This window comes from Cervus elaphus, chromosome 11 (genome assembly GCF_910594005.1).
Source record: "Cervus elaphus chromosome 11, mCerEla1.1, whole genome shotgun sequence".
NCBI classification, from domain to species: Eukaryota; Metazoa; Chordata; class Mammalia; order Artiodactyla; family Cervidae; genus Cervus; species Cervus elaphus.
Genome location: NC_057825.1, coordinates 2,593,344 through 2,601,781, shown reverse-complemented (window position 1 = coordinate 2,601,781; position 8,438 = coordinate 2,593,344).

Below are 8,438 nucleotides of genomic sequence, written 5' to 3'. Positions count from 1 at the left end.
TGCACTTGGCCCGAAGGTCAGGGCCCCCCTCATATGGGTGGCAGCGGTGAGAGGCTCGTGAGGGTGGTAGGAGGTGGACTCGTCCGCTGCCCGCGCGGACGCCAGCCACAGGCACCTGCCAGTCTCCCCAGGCGTGGCCGAGGCAGAAGGGGAGAGGGCCTCCTCTCTCCACATCACGTCCCAGCTCCTGGGACCCAGCCGTCTCCCTCTGGGGCCTCATCTCTTCATCCCACCAGTGGGAATAACAGCTCATCACTGCCCTTCACCTGGGCCCCTCACTGGGCCCAGGTCTTCATAAAACCCCCGCTATTAAACCCTCCTTGAGCGCCTTCATCTGAGTGACGCGTCATTTTCCCTCTAGGGCCCTGCCTGATGCCCTTCTCCCAGCCACACCGGGACCCATGTTGGATGTGATTAAACGGGGTGATTTCTTCTGACTTCTTGGTGTTAAACTTCATCTCGTTGGTTGATTGTGCCTTGGCCTGCCAGCTGGCAAGGCTGAGAATCCTTTCTTTCCTTGACCTATTTTTTCCATTCTGGAATCCTTGTGTCTGGATGCTCTTTACATATTCGGGATATGAATCCTGGATCTGTTTTGTGGGTGGCAAATATTTCCTCCCAGGCTGGCGTCTGTCTTCGCCTCTCTTTAGCATCCATCATCATGTTGATGCTGATTGCTTTCAAGGGTAGATCTGTCAGGCTTTTTCTTTAGGCTTCTGGGAGGCTGATTAAAGTAGACAATATTTTCCCTACTATCGGTGCGATTTTATACTTTTATGCTTAGTTTTTAGCCCACTTAAGATTTTCACAAATGTGAGCTAGAGGTTTGCTTGTTTTGTTTCTATTTTGTTTTGACTCATGAATAGCCAGAGGTGATCTGTTCTTTATCGAAGTAGAACTCGCATCCATTGTTAATCTCACCCCAAACATGCAAGGGTTTCTGGACCCTTCACTGTCCTAGTTGCCCCTCCCTTGCCCAGCGTGTGACAGATAGAACTTTTATAGCTCGTGGAACCATTATTATCGAGAAGCATGGAATGCCTGCCAACGTTCCTTTATCTGGCTGTCAAAATTTTCTTGAGTTTTCTGCTCTTTTGAATGATCTGTACAATCAGCTTGTGAGGTTGGGAATCCTTTGGGGGCTTTATGTAAGATCAAACTGAATTATAGTTTAATTTGAAGAAACTCGACGCCTGGAGAGGAGCCCGGAGTGGTAGAACCCCAGGGCCAGAGAGCCTGGGTTCAAACCCCAGTTCCGTCTCTCCCCAGTGGTGTGCCCTTGGATAAGTTGCTCTCTGGGCCTCAGCTTCTTCATCTGTAAAATGGGGTAATAACCACACCAATATTGCTGGAAGCATCAGTGTAAAAAAATAAAAGGGTTACGATACGTAAAGCATGAATGAAATCAGACGTCATCTGTTTTAAGCTAAGTCACGACTGAATTTATCACGAGGAAGGAAAAATCTGCCAGTCAAACTGTGATATGCCCTTAACTGTAAAGCATATCTCAGTTTCAGAGGTGTTCAAAGGTGGAGAATGTACTCATTAGAATCAACACGGGAGACTATGTCTCTACAACTTTACAGTGTCTTCCCATCAAGGAACTAGGTTCTTATCCTTAAATATTTACCAAGGTTTTCTTTTTCTATCCTTCAGTAAAATTTTAAAACCGTCTTCATATGAGCTTTTTAGGGTCTTTGATCATTTTTAGGAGAGTAAAGTGTTTCGGAAGCCCCAGAGTTTGAGCACCATAGTCCTGCATTAAGAGAAATGCAGGAAGATACTAGGAGCATCTTAACAGATGCTGACAAAGCAGCTAATCACAGTCAGCGCCTATTGCTGTTTGAAAAGAAATGGATAGAAGCTTGCTGCCCGGGAGAGGATATTTCATGCCAGTCCATGGCAAGCGTCCTGCCCTCGAGCAGACGCCCCAGGTGCCAGCGGGAACAAGCTGAGCTGTGCGCCCTCGTGCTCCGGGCCGGGGACGCCTGGCGAGTCTGCGTGATAGAAATGGAAGTAAAAGACACAAATATTGAACCAGAAGACGCTGAACTGTGAACACTCAGTGATGCTGGAAAATTCCACTTGACAAATCCAAGCAAACCCAATGAAGATTTATTACAGCAGTTACAAGTGTGGCCAGTGGGCCAGCAGCAAAACAAACACTTAAAAATCAATGGCTTTGTACCCAGCTGAGGGCAAGAGGAGAAGGGGGCGACAGAGGGTGAGATGGTCGGATGGCATCACCGACTCAATGCACATGAGTTTGAGGAAACTCTGGGAGATGGTGAAGGACGGGGAAGCCTAGCGTGCTGCGGCCCATGGGGTCGCAAAGAGTCGGACATGACTGAGCGAATGAACGACAACAACCATGACCCAAGGAGAGATGTGATGAAAACCTGTTTCAGTTTGAGGAGAGGGACAGGGTGGGCTTAACTGGACCTGAGATACTTACGTATTTGTTTTGTGAAACTAAAGCCACACAGTGTGATAAACAGAGAAGATCTGAGTGGTGAGCACATGAGTATCTCTTTTGCCGTTCTCCTCATTTTTCTTGGGCTGGAAGGTGATTACATGAGTATCTCTGACACCGTTCTCCTCGTTTTCTTGCTCTGGAAGTATTTCAGAGTAAAAGATGACAGTGGAACCCATCCCTGACGACACAGAAGGACCAGACTTCACCCGGTGCTGACCTTTCTCTTCCCGTGATTTCTTCTGTCCCCCTTCCTCTTCTTTCTTAAGATTTTTTTTTTTTCCGTGAGAATACCACCCTTGAATAATTCTTTCAGAGAGGAGGGTGGTGGCAGAACGTCTGAGTCCTTGCATGCTTGAATATTTTGAATTCTGCCCCAAAACTGGAATGCTGGGTTTGGAATTGTCGCTGTTCAGCGACTCAAGTCATATCCAACTCTTTGTGACTGCACGGACTGCAGCACGCCAGGCCTCCCTGTCCCTCACCATATTCTGGAATTTGCTCAAACTCATGTCCCTTGAGTCGATGATGCCATCCAACCATCTCACCCTCTGTTGCCCCTTTCTCCTCCCGCCTTCAGTCTTTCCCAGGATCAGGGTCTTCCCCGATGAGTCGGCTCTTCCCGGCAGGTGGCCGAAGTACTGGAGTGTCAGCTTCAGCCTCAGAGTGGTGGGCTCTGCAGGAGACGTCATTTCCTGCTGCTCTGAGGGAGACTGGCGATGCCCCACACGTTCTTCCGCAGGGGAGCTTTCTCTGCCCCCTCCCCGCTCCCTCTTTTTCTCAGTTTTGCTCTCCAGTGGACATCCTCTCTCTCTGTCTCTCTGTCTGGGAGCATCTTTACTTCGCTTCTGGTGCTCTTTCTGGCCTCCCCGTGTCTGCACGCCTGTGCTCACTGGCTCCGGGTCTTTGCTGTTTTCTCCCTTCTGCCCTTGCTACCCCACTTCTGGATGTCCCTTAGTTGGCTGCAAGGCATTGAAGCTGTCCCCCAAGTCCCCATATTTCCCTCCTGTTTTCTACCCCTCTGCACTTGAAGACGAATCCCTCGACCAGCGCCGGGCCTGGTATTCCAGCTCACCAGGCTCCTCTCAGACGTCTCCGTTCCGCTCTCAGCACATCTATTTTAAATTTCCAAGATCTCTAATTAGTTCTTTTATATCAAAGCCCATTCTCGCTTCATGACTACGATAACCTCTCTTATCTCTCTAAAGATACTAATTATACTTATTTTCAAGTCTCTCTGCTGACTCCATCCATGCCTCTTCTCTGGGTGCTGAAGTTTCTGTTTCTGAGACGGAGGCTCTTTGATGCGGTAGCTTTTCCTCAACACGCTTGGTCTGGCGGGCCGTTTGCCTGGTTCTGCATTCGATCCCCAGTGCGGCTGCCTGCGGCTGCTGGGTCTCTTCTGAGCCGCTGACCCGGATGGGGAGGTACGTGCATCTTGGCGGGGTGGGTGGGGAATTGCTCCCTTGGACCACGGGTCCCTGCATTTCGCCGGGGACCGTAGTTCCCTGGTCACTGTCCTGCAGTGGTGACCGTTCTCTGCTTTAATCTGGGGACTCGGGGGCTCTCTGCTGCCTACCTCATGGGGGAGGGATGATCGGTCACATGGCTGGGCCTGTGAAGCCTCTGGAGGAGCCATCCTCAGCCACACCCAGTGTCCGGTCCCCGGCTCCGGGTCTGGTCCCCGGGCTCCGGGTCTGGCGCCTCAGTGGCTCTAGCTGTCCTCCCGCAGCAGCTGGGATGTGGTTTCCCCTAACTTTGTTTCTTTGCCTCTTTCTATGATTCCTGCAGAATTCCGATCCCCTGAGAAGACTCCATTTTTTTAAAAAACCAATTCTGTTGTGAATTTTTTCTTTCAAAATTGTCTTTCTGACACAGGGTAGGATTTTGGTGAGGAGGAGCTGTGCATCGCCCCCCATTTGTCTGAAGCCTTGGGTGTGTTGTTAAACACACCTGAAGAGCGTGTTTGCCCTAGGTACCCCGCGGCCCCCCTCCAGGGCCGGGGAGGCAGCAGCCATCCCTGGGTACCAAGGAGCAGCCATCAGGATGCAGCTGCATCCCTTGGTTTTGGGTGATGCTTCTGGTTTGAGACTAAAGTTTGGTTCTGCTCAACATTGTGAAGACCCTACAACAGAAGATAAAATGCTGAAGCCGCACTTCAGGGTGTTTCTCTGGATTGAAGGTGGTGATGTGTACACACCAACAGAGACGCCAGCTCACCCAGAATTCCCTTTGCCCCTCACAAGTGCTGTCCTGATGCTTCCGTTTGTCCAGATGGAAGGAAGGCGGTTGATGTTTTGGTTTTAAAAGTGCCCCTCTGTGTTGAGTCAGTGGCAACAGAGGATCTTAGCCAGGGGCGATAACACCGACCAGCCTGGACAAGGAGATTCCATCAGATGAGTTCCTTGATAGGCCCTGGAAGGGACCTGGGACCCTCGGTAGTCATGACACAGTGACCCCGGTGCTCCCACCACCAGGAGACTGTCAAGGGCAGACCCGTCGTCCAGGGGTGGCGATGCCCCGGTCCTACTGAGACATCCTGTCGCGCCAGATATTGACCAAGTGTCCACCGGAAAGATGTCCCTGTCTGCACCCCACCGGCTCCTCACCTACGTGCAGCACAGTCTCCATCCGGACGTTTAATTCACCTTGTCCCCTGCCCGCTCGTGGGCAAATCGCTCCATAACTCGATCAGCCGAGGGACAATTGGATCAGAGAGTGCTTATCCGCTGGCCCCTCTCACCGTGCGAATGTCAGAGGCCCCCCGGGCGCAGAGACCTGCTCTTTCCAAAGTCTCAGCTTTGAAAAGCAGATGGCGAGGCTCGGGCTTTATTGAATTTGCGTTTCTGTATGTGATGCATTTGACTGTAGCCTGAGGGCAGCTGTCCGGCCCAATAGCGAGTTTGGCCCATCAATAGGCTGAAACCTACTTACCTGTAAGAAGCTCTCTGTTCCAGGGAAGGGGTTTTGCGTCTGCCGGGTGGCGCACGGCCAGCGGCGGCCTCTCCTCCTGGACCTCAGGACGCAGTGGCGTCTGGGAGGAAGCCCCGCTGCCTCTGGCCCCTCGGTTTTAGTTCTGGGGGCTGGCCCTAAGGAAGCACAGGCACAAGTGTGCGCGGATGGATGTGCGTGATCGCTGACTGCTCTGTAGTCACCACTGGTTTAAGTGAACACGCAGATGCCCGAATACTGACCAAGAGGGAGTGGGTTCCGTGAGTTAGCGCGCAGTCCCACAAGGGAATGTCGAGAGTTACGAAGAGGAGAGAGGCCGTGTGCCCAGCACCCTTGGTGGCAGACGCGGCTGCTCCGTGTAGCCTGTGTCCCCAGCGGGACCGCGGGTGTCAGCAGGCACTCTGGCCAGGTGAGAGCTCCACTGAGCCGGCCAGATGCAGCCCTGCAGGCCTCTCTCAGATCTGACCTCCAAACCCACCCCGCCTCAAAGCGGGTCGGGGGCTGGGGTGGGCTGGGGCCCTCTGACCTTCAGGCTGGGGTCACCGTTACTTGGCTGTGGCTGAAGGAACGGGGGAAGATCAGAGGGTCCTGGGCTGGGTGGCACCTGCTGACCTGCGGTTGGTGGGTCAGCTGAGCTGTTGAGGTCCCGAGCTTCAGGGCCTGTGACCTTCAGGGTGTGGCCTCCGACCTCTGAGCCGGGGTAGAGACGCTGGTCATCCAGTTGTCTTGATCGCTGCCTGCAGGCTTGCTTGTCAAGGCTGTCGTGTGGGTGGGCAGGGCCTGCGTGGAGCCCTGGGGGTGGGGTGGGTCTCAGCTTCTGACAGCCCCCATCAGCGCTGCTCAGCCCACTTTCCACACTGCCATCAGCTAGACTGCTGGAGTTTCCGGCGGCGGGGGGCGGAGGGCACCGCCTGCAGCCACCGTGGGGTGACTGGGGAGTGGCCTGGCCTGGCCTGTCTGGCTGAGGCCCCCCTCTGGCCTCAGGGCCCCACTGGCTCTAGTCTGGCCGTCGGGGAGCCAGCCTCACGTGGCAGAAGCCGTGGGGGATTACAGCTCCAAGGATGACAGTGTCAGAGAGAAGCAGGAAGGCAAAGGGCTTATTACAACACCGAAATCGGCTCCAAATGAGGTCAGCCATCGAAGCACTTTGGAGGAGAGCCAGGCGCTGCGCGGTGAACTGGTGTTTATTCCTGACAGGGTGGCGGAGGCGCCCCAGGGTGCCACCCCGCCCCCCACTTCTGGAGGGCAAACTGCACCCGATCGCCAGAGTGGAGCCAGGTGGGGGGACGGGAGTGGAAGCAGGGGGCAGCGGGGCCCCCATCCCACCCTGAGAGGACATGGAGAGGGAGCCAGCGATATGTCCCGGGGGGGCGGGGGGGCGCTGTCCAGAGGACGCCTGGGCATCTCACCGACACAGCCAGGGCAGGAGTGCTGAGCACCGCTTCCTTATTCCGGGTCAGATTGCTTGTTTTTTAAAAATCCATTAAAGCAAAGAGCCGCACATCGCGGAGGAGGCCGCCGGATTGGACCAGCTCCCTCCCACCCCCGCCGGCCCAGAGCTGCCTCAGCGTTTCTCCCTGCTTGCATTTCTGCCCCCAGCATCCCTTCCTCCTGACTCCAGTGGCATTTCCCTGACCTTGGCTGCCTCGAGTGCAGCCCCCCTGGCCAAGAGTGCGCTCGGGGCACCAGGCAGACCCTGCCCCCGACGGGGCGTGGCTCCCCTCTCCTGGGCATCATCTCGTGTCCGAGGCCAGTCACAGACCTGCGCCCACGCTGCTGGGGCTGAAATGAAACGAGCAGGTGAAGGGACGGCCGCAAACACGATTTCCAGCTCCGGTTAATTACTAGTGCGGGCAATTCTCATTTCTGAAGTCAGCCGAACCCTTTTTATCACACACAACTGGGAGGTCAGCGTGCCAGCCCGGCTCTGAGTGGAGACAGAGGACGTCTTCCAATTCCTGTTAAAAATAAACCCGCGGGCACCTTACCCTACTGTGTGCTGAGAGCCACGCAGACCTTGCTTCCTCGGCTCTCCGAGCAATGTTGCTCTCACCGCATCCAGAGAGGAGAGGCGTCTGCCTGGGCTCCTCCCCACCCAGGGCTCCTGACCCCTATCCTGGGCTCTGGCTCCCAGGCCTCACACCTCTCGGTTCCCCTGGAACCAAGGGGTGGAAGAGGGGCGGAGGGATAAACTACTGATATCTGCGATGGGCGCGGGTCTGGGTGGGAAAGCGCTTCTGTGCGAAGGTCCAGCCGGGACTCGGCAGGGGTGCGGCGGGCTTGAGACCAGAGCCCCGACCCCTGGGTATGAGGCCTTGGGGGTCCCGCTACTCCAGGTGGTTGGGGGGTGGGTGGGGGGTAGTACCCACTCTTTCTCTTCTGGGCAGAGCCACGCAGATGGCCAGGAGGCTTACCCAGAGCCAGGGCTGCCGTGGAGCCCGGTCACCCTCACTGCACCTGCCGGCTTTGTCCATGTGCCCCCTGGGAGCAGGTCGCCCGCCCCAGCAGCCTGTTCACCCCCTCGCCGCGGCAGTTCCCTAGTCGGGGGAGGAGGTGGCTAGTGGATGTCCAGTCAGTGGGTGTCTGATATCAGAGGCTCTCCGCCTGCCGCCCAGCACAGATAAGGGGGTTTTGGCAAAATTTTAGAGAACGAAGCAGTGCCCGGAGGGGTGGGGCCTCCGGAGCCTGCCCGGTGGTCTCCCCTGGCCTACGCCCTCCTGTCTTCCATGCAAGGGATGGTGACCGAAGGCTTTGCGACTGACCCTGTCTCCTGGCACCCCTGGGGCCACCCTGTCCGTGGGAACCCCGTCCTTTCAGGCTCTAGCTGAGTCCCTGCCCTTCTCCAGAAAGCCTGCCCGCCGCCCCAGGCTGCAGGCCTTCCCTGGGGTTTGTCCTGTCACTGGAGCCTAGGGTCTGCGGCCTCCAGGGCCCAGGGGGCCGGCTCTCGCGGCCTGTGATCCGTCAGCATCTTTCCGCAGGCCCAGGACGCAGGCCAGCAGTGGCGTCACGTGCC